This window comes from Crocodylus siamensis, chromosome 6 (assembly GCF_052110815.1).
Source record: "Crocodylus siamensis isolate JL-2025a chromosome 6, ASM5211081v1, whole genome shotgun sequence".
Lineage (NCBI taxonomy): Eukaryota > Metazoa > Chordata > Crocodylia > Crocodylidae > Crocodylus > Crocodylus siamensis.
In genome coordinates this window covers 92,410,772-92,426,432 of record NC_143400.1, presented here as the reverse complement: position 1 = coordinate 92,426,432, position 15,661 = coordinate 92,410,772, and positions in this window count along the sequence as shown.

Genomic DNA, 15,661 nt, shown 5'->3' with positions numbered 1-15,661 from the left:
CATCAGTCGGACTTGCCCCGCTGGGGTAAACCTCTGAGCTGGGTGGCAGACTGGAAGGCCCTAAGGTGTCTCCCAGTGCGCTGGGACTCTGGGCCCACTCCCCGCTGGTCGCTTGCCCTGCTCCCTACCAGCACCCCGCTGCAGGGGCGAGCTGCTCCCAGCCCACAGCCAGCTTTCTTTGGCTATGGGGAGGAGTGAAATGGGGGTGCACTGGCTTGCAGGGTCTCAGGTTGAGGGAGTTTGGCTGCAGCACTGGCAATGCTGTGCCGCCAGAGGGCACTGCGGCACTGCAGATGGCTGCCAGTGCGGGGGGGAGGGGGGGGCAGCCCAGGGCTCATGGAGGCTGGGACCCGGACTGGTGCCTGAGCCCTGAGTCTGCTCCCGTCGCTGTGGGGCAGGACCACGGTTAAGTTTTCCCTGCACTGGGCCCTTCCCTGCTGCAGCCTGGGCTAGAGCTCAGCTACTGGGCACAAGGGGCACGAGCGTGCAGGTCTCGGCTGGGCCCTGTGCGAGACGCAGGGGTTGGGGGTTGGCATAGGGGCATCTGAGTGGAGGTGATGCCAGTCCTGCTCCTGGGAGGAAGGGACCTGAGTTAACTTCCCTGGGGCCGGGGGAGCCCAGGTGGTAGCAGCTTGGGGCTGGCATGCAGATAGACCCCAGGCCCAGATGCCGTGGGGATGGGCTCCCGCTGGGCCCATCCTGCTCTATGGGTCTTTTCCAAGGACTGTAACACTGCCCGGGAAGGCTTGGGTCCTGGGCTGTGCCAGGCTGGGGGCCTGCCCCTGGGGACATAGGGGGGAGCTGGGGGGGAGGAAGGAGGGTGCTGCCCTCCTTTCCCCATTCGATGCCCCTCCCCAGCTTGCCCTGCCGTTCACCCTTCCCATCCAACCCTGTGCGGTTGCTAAATATAACCATGGTGGCAGACGGGGGCTGGGGGGTGCGCGAAGAACGCGCCGACTCGCTTCACCCGGTGGCCTGCAAGTGAACCGGAAGGCCGGCGTATCGGGGAGGCGCGGGTGGCGGGCCCTCGGCAGCCCCGCGGGGCACCCCGCTACTTGGCATCTGGTCAGGAGCAATGCGGGGTTGAAAGTTCAGCCTCGCCAGCACCCCCCGCGCATGCACACGCTTCCCCACCCCCACCGGTCTCCTTCCTCCGTGCCTTTTCCTCCGCTCCAGCTGGCGTTAACCCGTCTTCCCCAGCTGGCATGAGACCCGATGCTGTGTAGGGAGGGCGTGCCGTGTGGCCCGGCTGGGCTGCCTCGCTAGGAGGCTCCATGTGCGGGTGACGGGGGTCTGAGGGGTCCCTGGTGTGTCTGTCCCAGGCTGGGGGGCCGGTGGTGTTGCCCGCAAGGGCAGAGACCTGCAGTTGGGTGTTGGGAAAGCTGCCAGCGAGAAGTGTCTGGACGTGGCACAGAGCAGCGAGGTGGCTGAGGTTGGAGAGCCGCTGATTTCTCTTGCCAGATGCCTGGTGCCGACAAAACGTCTCTGCCCCCCGACGGTGGAGATGCCTTGGGCATGCGGTCCAAGGCAAAGGCTGGGATGTCCCAGGCGTGCAGGTCGAGATGACGAGCCCGTGATGTCCCGTGTATGGGTGGCAGAGGTCAGGTGCCAGGCAAAGGGGAGCTGGAGCTGATGCTGGCTTTGGAGGGACATCTGGGGCAGGGGAAGGACGGTGGCATGGGCGCCGGGCCCAGCGGGAGGACGTGGGTGCCAGGCAGTGGGGGCGTGCAGTTCACGGCGGGGTCACCCTGCAGCACAGCTGCCGAGGCAGGCCCGGCTCCCAATCCGCTCATGCTTAATTCATTTGGACGTCGTCTGCAATGGCAGTTGGCTCCAGGCTCGACCTCCCGAGATGGAGCCGACTCCTCCTCCCGCCTGCCGCCCCCCAGCACCCGCCGCAGCCGTGTGCTCTGCCCTCCCCGAGCCCTGGCAGTGCGGGATGCTCCGGCGCAGCCCACCCTGCAACCGGGGCAGTGGGGTCCTTGTCTGGGGAGCCTCCCTGGATGCTGGGCCCTGGCTCTGGGGCACGGGGAAGCAGGTTGTGGGGCAGGGAGCCAGCCATCACACCCTACAGCTTTAAAACCAGCCCTGGCTCCCTCAGCCCAGCCTGCCACTTCCCTGCCTTGAGGCTCTGGCTGCCCACGGCCGTGGCCTCATGCATGGCTGGTCGTGGCTCCAGCTCTCCTGGGGGGGCAAAGACAAGTGCATCCACAGCAGGTCAGGTATCCATCTAATTGGCCTGATAAAAAGATGTCAGCTCTACCATGAGTCCCCATTGCATTTTCTGCACCAGGTCTTTGCTTTACTGTGCCTGGCTCGTGGAGGCACAGCTGCATTCCCTCGCACCCGGCCTGGCTGTCCCAGCATCGGCTGGCTCTGGGCGCTGTGCTGCCTGAGGAAGATGGGGATGCGGTAGCACTGGAGCAGGCCTGCTTCCCCACAGCCCATCAAGCACCTTGCACTGAGCTCTGGGCCTGCCCACGCCCCATCTCTGCTCCAGCCTCTGCAGTTAGCCCCATGCTTGGTGCCAGCCAGAGGCTCTGTGCAAGACATGAGGCAGGTCCTGGGATGGTAGCGGGGCTTAACCAGGGGCGGTTTCTATGCTGGGACATATCCACCTCCCCAGTGCAAATTTATGCGTCGTACTCTGTGTACACAAAGCCGCCTCATGTGCACAGGCATCCTGTATTCCTACAGGAGATATGTGCCTGTGCCCCTAGCTCACACATGCAAGTAGCCCCTCTCTCTGCACATGCACCTTCCCTCCCTATGTGCACGTACATCCCCCTGCTGATGCACATTCATCCGTGACAGACAGCCCCCCGTGCCCCGTGTGCACACGTGTCTCCCTGCCTTCTGCTGCCTGCAGGGCACTGGCTGCTCCAGGCACAGTGCTGGAAGCAGTTTGCATGGTACAGGTGGGGGTTGTCCCCACCCAGCCCGGCTGGAGCCCTCCTCCCCCGCCCTCTCTGCACCCCGCGCCCTGGGCAGTGCAGCACTGGGTGCTTTGTGCAAGCCGGAGCTGGCGCCGCGTGTAGGCACGTGCCCGGCTCTGCGCGCGGGGGGCGGAGAGAGAGGCGCACAGCCCCTCCCGTTGCTCTGTGCCCCCTTGTTCACCCTGGAAGTCTGTCTTCGCGAACGCGAGCTGAGAGGTCATGAGCTGCCGCGGGCCTCTGCTCCAGTGATACGCAGCCGATTCCTTGTCGCTCCCGGGCGGCCCCCGTCTGTCCCAATCACTGTCCCTGTCACCCCGGGCCGGCCCGCGTGCAGCTCAGCTGGGTCCCCGCTGTCTGTGCCTCCCTCCACTTTTACAGGACAGGCTCCCTCCTCCTTCTGCAGGGGTTAACGGGCAGGGCTGGACCCTCCGGGAAGGGGGAGCAGGGGCCTTGTTCCCCAGAAAGCCTGGGGGTGCTGGTCGGGGCAGTCTAGGACCAGCCCCATGACAGGCACTGGCAGCTGTGGCAAAGGGAAATGAATGCGTGGAGGGGCAGGGCAAGACAGGATGGGGGGGCACAGTGGGAAGAGGGCACCTGGAGGCTGTTTGGACAAAGCAGGATGCTCCAGAGATGGGTGGAGGCTGGGAAGGGGGCAGTCGGTCCCAGGCATTGTAGGGGGTAGCATCGTCTCCATGCCCTGGGCTTGCATGGAGGGGGAAGCAGCCGGCTCTGGGGCTGCTGCTGGTGCTGGGGGAAAGCCAATGCAATGTGGGACCCCTCTTCTCTGGGGCAGGACCCACAGCCCAGACTCTCCTGGGACCTGCTGAAACTTGTGTGACGGGCTAGCTGGCAGTGACCTAGCCCAGGGGTTTTGAAAGGGCAAAAGATGATTGGAGGACTTGGGATTCCCTTTCCGCACCAGTCGGGCCCCAGAGACTCGCCCCCCATGGCCCCTTGGGTCGCGTGGAGGGGGATAAAAGGTGCAGCGTGGGCTGACTCGGGAGAGACCAGCGAGGGAGAGCAAGGAAGGAGCTTCACAGAGCTGGCAAGAGCTGAGCCAGCGGGGCGGGAGCAGTGCCCCGGAAGAGCCTGAAAGAGCAGGACCTGCAGGCAGCAGTGGGACCCTCAGCAGCGTGGCGCGCGGCCGGCAGGAGAGGCCCCCACTGGGCTCCAGGATCCCCGGGAGAGGCTGCAGCCAGCAGGAGGGGTCCCCGCTCCAGCAAGGACCTGAGCAGCGACCTGAGGGGTTCCCGGCAGCGCGACGTGGGGCTCCGGGAAGGTCAAGGCCCCTGGCAGGTGGGAGCAGTGCCCCAGTGGTGGCTGTGGCAGCGTTCCTGCCTACCACAGGGAGCTCTGGGTTCAAGTCCCAGCTGAGGTGACTCGGGGTGAGTGCGATAACAAGAAGCAAATCTTCTTGCAGTGCAAAGGGGCCACTGTGTTTTCCCCCCTCCAGGTACCAAGGCCCTGTGTTTCTTTGACATTTTGCATTTTGTGCCTTTTATATTTCACCAACCCGTATTGTTTGTTCTGCTGTTTGTGTTTTATATTTTGTTAACCCTGTTTTTTGTCAGTGATTGTAAGTGTCTAACCTTTGTTGAATCCTGCCCCCTCGGGGCATTGTCGTGTCCACTATACCCTCTGATTTATGCCTGTTATGTTCCCAGTATTAAAAGGTATATGGTTAAGTCCCCATTGGTGGTCTGACTCTGCTCTATAGGGGAGGAGGGTCCCTTCACCTCCTTCAGCGCTTGTGCACCTGCTTTGATCCCTTCAATTGGAGGGGGGTATCTCTTAGAGTACCGCCCAGGTTACACTTGCTTCTTCCCTCAGTGTCTGCTGCTGCCCCCCACCTTCCTGGTGCTGTCTGGGGCAGGGGCTTGGAGCTGGACTGTGGGGTTAGGGGGTGTCAGGCCCCTCCTTGCTCAGGGCTGGAGGGCTGTAGGATTGAGATCCAGGCTGATGCATTTCCTCCCTTGCATTGCTTCTTCAGCCTCTCTCCCACCACCCCCATGCCCCTGACAAACCCTGTCAGCCCCCCCGCCCCGGTCCTCCATTGTCCCCTTCCCCAGCTTTGGCAGGTGGCCTGTGCTCCTCTCCGGGAGCCTGGCACTGAGTGGGGGGACGGCAGAAGGGGGAAATGTCTGCCTCAGCGGACACCAAACAAGCTACGCAGGTTTCCACTTAGAGGGGCCATGAATAAGCTATGCCACACGCGGCTCTGCTGGGGGCTGCGTGGGCCACCCCCTCCTGCTACTGGGCACTGTGGCATGCAGAGGGAGCCAGGGTGGAGGTGTAAGGCCTGGGCTGGGAGCCAGGCAGCGAGGGCTTATGCTCCAGAGAGGAGAGCAGCGTGATGTGCACAGCCCTCTGCCCGGGGCGCGTGCCCTGGGCTTGTCTGGGTAGCAGCGTTGCCCTCCAGGGAAGAGCCAGGACCCTGTCCATGCCAGGCAGGCACCAGACTGGGATAGGGCACGTGTGGCCCCAGAGCGCACTGGCATGGGCAGGCACCAGGGTCTCAAGGTTTCAGCGGGGTGTGGGGTGGCTGGCCAGTGGTGGGCCCTCAGTCCACACCAGTGCAGTGCCCTGTGGCTTCGTATGGCGTTATGAGGTGCCCCTGCTGCCTGAGACCTGGTGGCAGCTCCCACCAGCCAGCCGCAGCTCTGAGATGGTGCTTTCCTGCAGAAACACCACTGCCCTCAGGGCACAGCCACTGCCAGGGCTGGCCCCGATCCCCACCCAGCAGCTCTGGACATGGCACGTCTGGGATCGCAGGCGCTATGCACATCCAGGGTACCCAGGCGCTGCAGTGCAGGGACTGTGGGAGTGTCTCAGAGGGGCTGAGTAAAGCCCCCCTATGAGGGGCTGGCTCCTGGGGCAATGGCTGGGGTCTCGCCCATCCCTACGCGCAGCTCAGGATGTGCATGAGTCTGCAGCCCCAGCTTGAGCGTGCCTCCCCGGGCAGCCTGCAGCTCTGCCAGCCCCCAGCAGGGGCCAGTCTTGCCCCGGGAATGGGCTGGCATCAGGTCACAGGGCCCCCAGGCTGGGGGTGCCTGGGAGGGTGGGGGCAGCTGACAGGGTGCTGGGGCCCTGGCAGAGCAGGGGTTTCAGTGGTCACAGGCTCAGACCCCTAGCAGCCCCACTGCTGCCCTTCCCATGGGCATGCCAGCTTGGGCACAGGAATGCCACGGCTGCCCCGGGCAGACCCTGCCCATGTCAGCTCAGTCCCCTGCCTTGGGGGGTGACCAGCAAAAGAGGAACTGCCCCCCTCTGAGCTCAGAGACCCCAAAGCTTTCCCTCCTGTCTCACATCCTGCTTGTGCTCCAGGCCCCATCAGCTCTGCCTGGCAGAGAGCTGCAGTGAGCAGGGCACTTGGGCTCCTCGCCCTGCCCTCCTCCTCCTCCCCGGGAGGTGGCCTGACCCTGCCAGCCTCCAGCTCCATCAGCATCCCTCAGAAGGGAAAAGGCTGTGCAGAGCTGCCCCAAAGCACCTGCTATTCCTGCCCCCTCCCCCGAGCTCCTCCTGATGCCCAGCCCTGTGTGGGGTGTGAGGATTGCTCTGGGTCCAGGGACACCAGCATCACCTTGGGCTTCTCATCTCTGAAGGGGTAGGGGCAGGCTAGGGATGGCAAGGCCCCTCTTGAGCCAGCCTGAGCTTGGGGAAGGAACCCAGAATCTGGCACTGAGACCCTGGTAGGGGGCATTTGCTGCTAAGCCCAGCTCCCCTTGGTGTGCCTCCCCACTCCAGCTGGCACTGGGGTCAGGGCAGGAGGCAAAGGTGCCCAGGCAGGCCTTGGCTTGGAGGAGCAGGAACACCAGCCCAGCCTTTTCCTCTGAGGCACTGCTAGGAGTAATCCTCCTGCTCCTCCCTGCACTGCGGCTGCATGTCAGGGTTTAATTGGGCAACCGGTGACCTGGAAACCTGCCCGCTCCATTGCCTGCAGCTGGGCGCCCTCCTGGCCAGTGCTTCCCCCTGCCTCTCGTTAACATTAAGGGGCATGGGCAAGGACTCCCTCTTCATTGCAGGGCCATGGGCGGGGAGCTGAGAGAGGGTCATTGTGGGGGCTGGTGCTATGCCATGCTCAGCCCAGGACCCAGAGCTGGTGTTGATGTGGTGGGGTCACCCTCCCCTCCCTCCACAGGCCCAGAGAGCTGGAGCAGCCCAGGTGAGAGCTCCCTGGTTATCTCATAAAGCTCCAGTTCCCAGAGCCACGCGATCCAGGGAATAGCTGAGCTTCTGTTCGAAGGTGCTTCATGTTTCCGGCCCCCCTAGAGCAGAGAAGAGCTGAGAAATGTGCCCCCCAGATGCCAGGAAGCAAAAGGAGATGTCCCACAGTATGTGTGAGAGAGCTGGCGGCGTCTGAGATGGTCTCATGGTTGTGGGGGGCCGATGCTTGGGTTTGGCAGTGCTCTGAACCCCAGGGGCACAGCATGGCAGAGACCCCAGCATCAGGCCACGTGTGCTGGGCTTAGGGCAGCAAGTCCTGGCACTCAGGGTCTGGATGGGAGACCTTTCTGGCCAGATACCTGATTCACAGCAGGCAGGCCGGGGTGGGTGTGGGGGGTCAGCCCCACTCCTGAGGCCTGCGGCCTGAGCCCCGCGTCCGCGTGCGGGGGCTCCTGGACCCGTGATTAAGGGGCTTTGACAAGCAGATTACAAATGGGCTCTAATAGGCCCTTAACCTCTGCCCCCCCCCGGGAGCCGGGGGAGCGGAGCCCTTCCTCTCGACAGGAAGCGCTGTCTTCCTGCGCCGCCAGCCGCGGCTGGGAGGGACAGTGAGAAACGAAGCCGTGCGCCTGTCTGAGGCTGTGCGGGGCAAGGTGCGGGGCAGCTGGGGCGCGGGGAGGGTCTGCACCCTGGGGAGTGAGTGTGGCAGGATCCGGGGGGCAGGCACAGCGTGTGGGGCGCAACTGGGGGACGGAGATGCTGGATCCTGCGGGCCAGCCCCTTTCATACCAACAGGGAAGTGCAGCTGCTTCTGGGGGGGAGCATGCGGCTGTCTGCCAGGTCCCCCACACGCAGCGCTGAACTGTGGCTGTGTCTTTGCTGGGCTGTGGCTCCTGTCTCAACATCGGGCGTGTCAGCCGGGCCCCCGCGCCTCTCCCTGCAGCAGCCGGGTTTGCCCCTGCTGCCCGCTCCGGCTGGTGAGATGGAGATGCCTGCAATCGGTGCCCTCCGCAGATCAGGGTGGATCAGCTGGATCCGACCCCAGGGCAGGGCCCCGGGCAGGCGGAAGGCAGACGACGCACTCCTCACGGTTCTTCTTAGCACCAGCCGAGCTCCTTGCTCCTTGGCTCGGTTTGGGGACTGGGCCCAGCTACCCGGGGTCTCGGGGAGGTTTCACACCACGTTGGGTGGGGTGTGCGGCCTGCTTGGGCCCCAGTGTGGCCTGGGGCTGGTCCCCAGGCCCCCTGCCCGATGCCTTGCCTGGCTCCCGGGCACGGAGGAGCAGCCCCCCCAGGCAGCACCTGAGCTCCGCAGGCAGCGCAGTCCGGGTAGCATTGCCCCGCTGACCCCGGCGCTCAAACACCGCTCAATCCTGCTAATCTCCCGCTCCCGGGAAGGCGAATGAGCCGCTTTATCTAAGACAAACAGGCCGAGCGATGCCCCCCCCGCATTCCCAGCGTGGCTGCCACCAGGGGAGACTCTAGCAGGGGCATGCCAGAGATGTTTCACTCCCTTTGCCCGCGTGGCATCCCTGCTGCCAGGAGCCAGGCTAATCCACCCCGGGCCCACGCCCCTTGCCCCCTCCCACGGCCCTGGCACTCTCCTCTGCTCACAGCCAAGGCCAGCGTGGGAGCTCAGCCATTGCCCCGTCTCTCCCTCCCTGCTGCATCGTCCTCTCCTGCTCCTGCCCACACCCTGCTCTCCCCATGGTGTGCGGGTGAGATGTTGTAGGGGCAGGGTGGGCAGCCAGGGGCTGGCAGCAGGGTGCCCCTCGGAGCACAAGGGGTCACTTTTCCCCTCTGATTCCAGCTCCCTTTTCCAGTGACATTTGGGGACAGGGACAGACTCAGCCTGCTCCAGCCCCTGCCCCCTAAGGCCTCGTGAAAAGTCCCTCCCGTGCCCAGTGCCCTTCCCGCCCTCGACCCCTGCCTCATCATCCCTGGCACAGATGGGTGCCAGCACCCGCCAGGGAGAGCAGGACCTGCCAGCTGGTTTCTGGGCTGGGTAGCGAGCTCTGCCGGCGGCTGTAATCCCGGCATGACCTGCCCAGCCATCTGCCTCATGGCCACCGTGGCTGTACCCCGCCAGCTGGGTGGGGGGGGAGGCAAATGCAGCAAATGCTGAGCACAGGCTCCCCTCAACTCCTCCGCTCTGCTCTCTCCTCTCGCCTTCCTCGCAGGTGCCTCCCGCCAACCCAACATGGGCTTCCTCCTGGGAGCAGGGTAGTGGCGCAGAAGGTGCAGTGTCCGACAGGGAGAAGACGCGTGGGGCAGGAATTGTTGCGCCCTGCGGGGCAAGTCTGGATACTGTAGTGGGCAGTGGTGGTTTTGAAGCTTGTCCCCTTTGGCCTGTTCCCCAGGCACTGTGCCCACGCACGCTTCATGCCATGTGGAGGGACTGCAAATGGCTGTTGAGTGACCTGGGCAGGGCTGGAGTCTGGGCTGGGAGTCAGAGACACAGGGACGTGCATGAGTGAGTGGTGCCTCCTGACTCTGCGGGTGGGGGCACCCACAGAAGCCACCGACCCCGTTGGGGGGGCACCAGCCCTACTGACAGCATCAGTGTCGGCCATCGTGGGGGGCATGTGCACCCCCTACCAGTTGCCGATGGGGATGTGGCACCTGGTTAAGGGCAGGAGGAGTCTTTCTGCTGCAAAGCTGGAGGCAGGCTTGGCCCCAGGGCTCAATTCAGACCTGCAGAGCTCAGCAGCGGCAGGAGAGCATGACTGTCCATGGGACTCTCCCACTCTTGCTTGGCCTTGCTGCCCTGGACACCAGCCAGACGGCTCGCTCTCAACAGCCCCCATCAGGTAGCCAGGAAGGAGCAAACAGCAGCGTCAGCAGGGCAGGGGCATAAGGGCGCCGTACTAGATGGCTCCACTGGAGACACCCTGGCTCAGAGCGGGTGCAGCGTGGCCGTCACACTCAGCGCCTCCCTTCCCGTGTCCCACGGCCCCTTCCCCATCACCCTGATTCCCTGTGCTGACAACAGCGGTGGGGAGCGGGAGGGCAAAGATTTGGTCTGAGCATCATTAAAATGAGCTCTGGCCCCAAGTGTGGCTCCTAGGGCTTTGGCCAGGGGCGGGGATGGAGACGCTGGTTCTTTGCAGGGTGGGTGGGGGAAGGCATCTGCTAAGGAGCGTGCTGGGGTACTAGACACAGGGCATCTGCACACCCTAAAACCTGCCTCCTTTCCTTGCTGCCTCCAGCGTGGCTCTGGATTCAGTCTCATTCATACAGCAGCAGAAACAGCCACACCCGGGGGCTTGTGGGGCAAGACAGCGCCAGTCTCAAGGCATGGCAGCGGTAGCTGGGCAGAGGTATGGGGGTAGGTGGTCCAGGGGCCAGCCCAGGACAGGTGGCCAGGCCCCCCCAAAAGGCTCGTGGGCCAGCATTTCCAGGGCGTGCTCAGCACCCAGGATGTGCAGGGCATATCCGATCTGGAGTCCAGATGGGAGCTAGCTGTCCGGTCCTCGCCCCTGGCCCAGACCCTGTATAAGATGAAGTGGGCCAGGGCAAGAGGCGTGCCAGACATCCTCCTATTCCTGTGGGCAAAGTACACAAGTCAGATCTGTAAACTGCAATGGGCGCGGAGTCCAAAACAGCCTGTCTCATGAGACATTTTGCAGGACACTGCCTGAGACAGTGGGGGTGTTCACGCCGGCCTACGGAAGACCTTGGCTCACGTGGATCTGTGAGACCCTGAGCGAGACGCGCGGCACGTGTGGTCTGCAGAGCGCAGGCCCCGCATCCACGGCCAACCACAAGAAGATACAGGAGGCGTGAGAAGCAGAGACCTCGTGTTGCCCGTGGACCTGCTTCCGGGTGATGCTTGCCAAGCCGCGTGGGAATGCATCTTCCACAAGGACCCGTGTAAAGACCACACAGGCCCGAACTGGCTGATAGCCTACTGGGTCCTCCCAGCGAAGGCTCGGAGATATAAAGAGGGGCAACCGGGGAGTCCGAGCTGCCCGAGGGCGATCTGCCAAGGTGCCACGGACACTATTGACCACCTCCAATGGCTCTGCTCATATGCCAAGCAGGTGTGGGAGGGAAAGCGGCTCTGCTGAAGCAGTGATAGGGATCAGACAGCTGTCAAGAGAGACAGCGCACCTGACTAAGCCCCAGGGGAGCCCGTCAGCCCGCTTCGACCAGTTCCTGTCTAGCATCAGGGGCGCCCCGTGGAAGTCCAGGGACCTCCCCGTGTACGGGCACACGGACCTCGCGGTGGTAGGCTGTGTCAAAATGGCTTTGAGCGACCTCCGGTCCTGCTGCCAGAAACCGGTAGCAGAGGATGCGGAGGTCACAGCAAAATCCACCTGGCAGAGGGACGCTTGGCACAGGATCTTTCAAGACCCCCCCAGCGGGAAACAGACGGTGACAGCGAAGAGGACGTTGAGACAACCAGATCCGAAGACAGTGATGAGGACGGCAGTGGTGACAGCAGCAGCGAATGAAGTGAGTTTTAAACCCCGTACTTGGGGACGGGACTGAGACAAGGGGCTGTGTCAGGGAGACAATAGAGGATGCCTGGTGGACGCGTGCGTGGGAGCGCTGTTCCACGGGTGCGCGTACTGAAACGGGTGCACGTGTTTCGCCCTGAAGAAGGGCCCTGCTTCCCAGCAGCTGCAGGCAGACTGGGGCTACTCATGGGGGGCCACATCCTGGGAGGTGCTAGGGAGCTCTTAGGAGGCAGGCAGGATGAGGATGCCCAGCCAGTCCAGGCTGTGTATGGCATCCAGAGCCAGGAGGAGTCCTGACATGCCAGTGGCAAGGGTGGAAGGGGCCGCGGCCAGGGTGCTGAGCTGAGCTGAAGGGCAGGGGAAGGCGGAGGGGCTGGGAGGGTGGCGAGGGGAGCGGTGGAGCTCACTGGCGGGTGGGAATCCACAGGGACGTGGTGCAGGCAGGAAGGTCAAACCACTTCGCTGCGCTTCTTCTGCAACCAGCGGCGCCTGGAGGGGAGAGGCCATGTGCGCATGTGTGTGCATGGGTGTGGAGCTGCACCACTCCCCAGGCTGCCTCTGCTAGCAGCGCTCCTGCCTGCTGATCATTCACCCCAGCTGGGAGCAGGGAGATTGTCCAGCCCTTGGACAGCCATGGGGGGACCCAGGGCAGCAAAGTTGGGCTTCTAAGGACCCACCATGTATATCCCAGGGTCCTTTAGCCAGGACCTGGAGGGGAAACCAGGGTGGGTTAGAAGAGGGGCTTCCTAGAGGGGCCACGAGGTGCCGGGGGTGACAATCACTCCGGCCAGAGTATCCTTGGGAGACGGGAGGGAGGACTTTATTGGGCTAGCTAGACTGGCACAACTCCTAGTGCTGGCCCAGGTACATGAAGGTGCCTTGGGGTGATGGAGCTTATCCCCTTCCCAGAACAGCTCCTCTGGTGTGAGCACGCTTGCTCCCACGTATCGGTTTCCACGCAGGGCAGGTGGTACCGCTGCTGGCACTGGGCTACAGTAACACTTGTCTGGGGGCCCTGCCTACAGGTTCCCGTCCTTCACAGAGCCCTTTTGGGCTAGATCTTGGGTGAGTGTTGTGGCGAGTGCAGGGATCCCACCTCAGTAAAACAGCTGGGTATTCGTATCCCATCGCTCCCACCATGTGTGGCAGCAGTGGGATACGAATACCCAGCTGTTTTACTGAGGTGGGATCCCTGCACTCGCCACACGTGGTGGGAGAGGTGGGATCCGAATACCCTGCTGTTTTACAGGCATCATTTGGGAAGAGTAATAGAGTCACTGAAATCCCTTGAGCAAACATTTTCTAATTGGGCATCGGGTCGACTGGATAGTGTAGATAGCCAGGATGGTGGACCAGTACGTCCAAATGACCGTTCCCGAACTAAAAGAACGGGCGAAAGAGAGGCCTTCATGTGAAGAAAGGGCTAGAGAAGGAGGAACTGATTAAACTCCTGTGTGACAATGACTCAGCCATAGAGCAACCTCCACACTCGCCAACTCCTGAGTCCTCCCCAGAATCACAGCGCCGCACGCCAAGTTCGCTGTCCTCAGGGAGATCAGCCCCTACGGAGGAATGCTGGACGTACCAGATGCGGCTAGAAGCTGAAGAGCGGGAGCGACAGAGCAAGCTCAAGTATGAGCTAGCATTGAAAAGGATGGAGCTGGAGACCCAGGCACAGCTGGAGAAGGCAAAGTTGGAGAAGGAGGCCGAGCGTGAGCGTGAGAAGGTACAGATGGAGATGGAGCTGAAAAAGATGGAGCTGGCAGAGACGACAGCACAGCGCGAGGCGGAGGCCTGAGAGGCAGGGGCCAAGCGCAAGCATGAACTAGAGGTACTCCATCTGCGGACCAACGGGGAAGATGCGGGCCCTCCGCGAGCGCCCGGGGAACGCCCCAAACCGAACTCCTCAGCCTTCGCTCGCTACCGACCCGGAGATGACCCCGACGTATTCCTCAGCGTCTTTGAAAAGCAAGCCCGACGGTTGAAGGTGCCCGAGGAGGAGTACATGCTGCACATAGCCGCTCTGGTAGGTGGCGACCTGAACAGCCTGCCCACAGACGCAGCTGAAAACTATGATACCTTTAAGCGGGCCGTGGCTTCGAGGTTCAAGTTAGGACCGGGCTATTTTTGGAAAAAATTCTGGAATCTCGTCCCACAGCCCGAGAAGTCAATGACTGATTTTATGGCCCTGCTGTGGGATGCACTCGTTAAATGGGCGGATGGAGCCAAAGCTGACACTAGAGAGAAGCTGCTCCATCTTATGGCACTGGACCAATTTTACTACCGCTGTCCAAGGGAGATTAAAACCCTAGTTAAGGACAGGGGCCCCAAAACTGGCCATGAGGCTGCTGAAATTGCAGATCAGCTGTTGCTTAATCATGAGGGGTCAGACAAGAAGCCTCCCTACTCCGGGAAGGAACATAAAGGGGTCCAAAGAGTGGGGAGGGGAGGGCCAGGTCCAAAAGGGAAAAGGGGCCATCCCAGACCGAGCGGAAGGAGGCCCCTGATTCGACCAAGCATCCCAATTCGGAAAAGAGGGGGTGCTATAACTGCGGGGAGCCGGGCCACATCAAGCCCAGCTGCCCAAAGCTAAGCACCAAACCCAAGCCCGTCAGACATGCAACAGCTGTACGCAGTGAGGGGGAGACCCGAGCCCCCCGAGGGGCGTGCCTGTTGCTACAGGATCACAAACCCGGGGGAGGTGATGGCCCCCACCGGACCAAGATAACGGTCAATGGGAGAACCCTTACTGGGGAACTGGACACGGGGTCCTGCGTGACATTAATCGATGCCAACCTAGTTTCACCTGTGGATATAATCCCCGGGAGGACCCTTCCCATTCAAGGGGCGGGGTCTCCGCCATTTGAGATACCGGTAACCCGGTCACCCATGGAGGGGAGAGGCTGCGCGATGCACGTAGAAATGGGTGTGATGGAAGGGGCTCCGGCCCCCATCCTGGTGGGACGGGATATACCTAATCGAGAACTCCTGCACCGGGAGGTGGACCAGGCCTAGAGCTAGAGCCCTACCGCATTAACGCGGTGACTCGTCTGCAGAGCAAGAAGGCCAGAGGGGGAGGGTTCGAAACGTCCCAAGAGACAGCCACACCACTGGCTGCCCCGGGAGAGGCCCCAGCGGAGGGTGATCGCACACCAGACCCTGAGGGAACTAGCAACCCCGAGGGTGGGCTAAGTGACAGTCCCAGGGAGGTGGGCGGCTCAACGCAGGAGCGCCCCCTACTGGCCCGCCACACATGTGCCCAAACTGCAGATGGGGAGACTGAGGCATGGGGCGAGGTGGGAACTGGTCCAAAGAGGCACCCTCATCTCCGACAGCAGTCGCTGGAGGTGCCTGCGTGGGGCCCAGCTTTGCAGCTGCAGGCGGGAGCTTTGCAAGAAGCTGCGGGGTGCACACCATGATCTGCGTTGCTCTGTGAGGAGCTGGGCCCTAAAGCCAGGAGTCCTGACCCTCCTGCTTTGCCCCCAGCTCAGTGATGTGCACCCTCCGGCCAGGAAGCCGGGGTGCTCCCAGGTGGATAAGCCCACAGCCTGCCAGGACACGAAAGACCCTGGACCCTAAGCTGTGCCCAGCAGCCCGCCCCGTCGGAGCACCACTGCCTTCTCCGAAGAAGGGGACTGTGCAGAGGATTGGCCCTATGTGAGGGGCTGCTCGGCTCGGGGCGGCAGGGGTGCTGGCAGGGGCCCGGGCAGCGCTAGGACCCAGCAGTGAGAGCAGGGTGCGGTGAGAGCAGCCAGTGCTCTCCCGGGGGGCAGCAGGGCTCCTGGGGTCACGCGCCTGTGTTGGTTCCTCACTTCTGCTTCCTAATTACAGCCCTCTCCGTGTTGCCAGTAAACAGTAGTGCCTTCTAACGCCTCCACCAAAGAGCCGCTGTCTGCATTAAACTGTCTGCTGGCATCGCTCACGCCTGGCTGGGCCCGGCGCACGGGGCGGGCAGCGCTGGCACCCGCTTCCACATCACCCTGCCTGGGAGGGGGCCGGCCGCCCCGGGGCGGGGGGAGGGCAGGCCTTTGTGTTTGTGGTTCGCTGGAAGGCACCTCGGGGCATCGGGGGCACGTCTCTGCGTGGGAAGCAGAGTGGG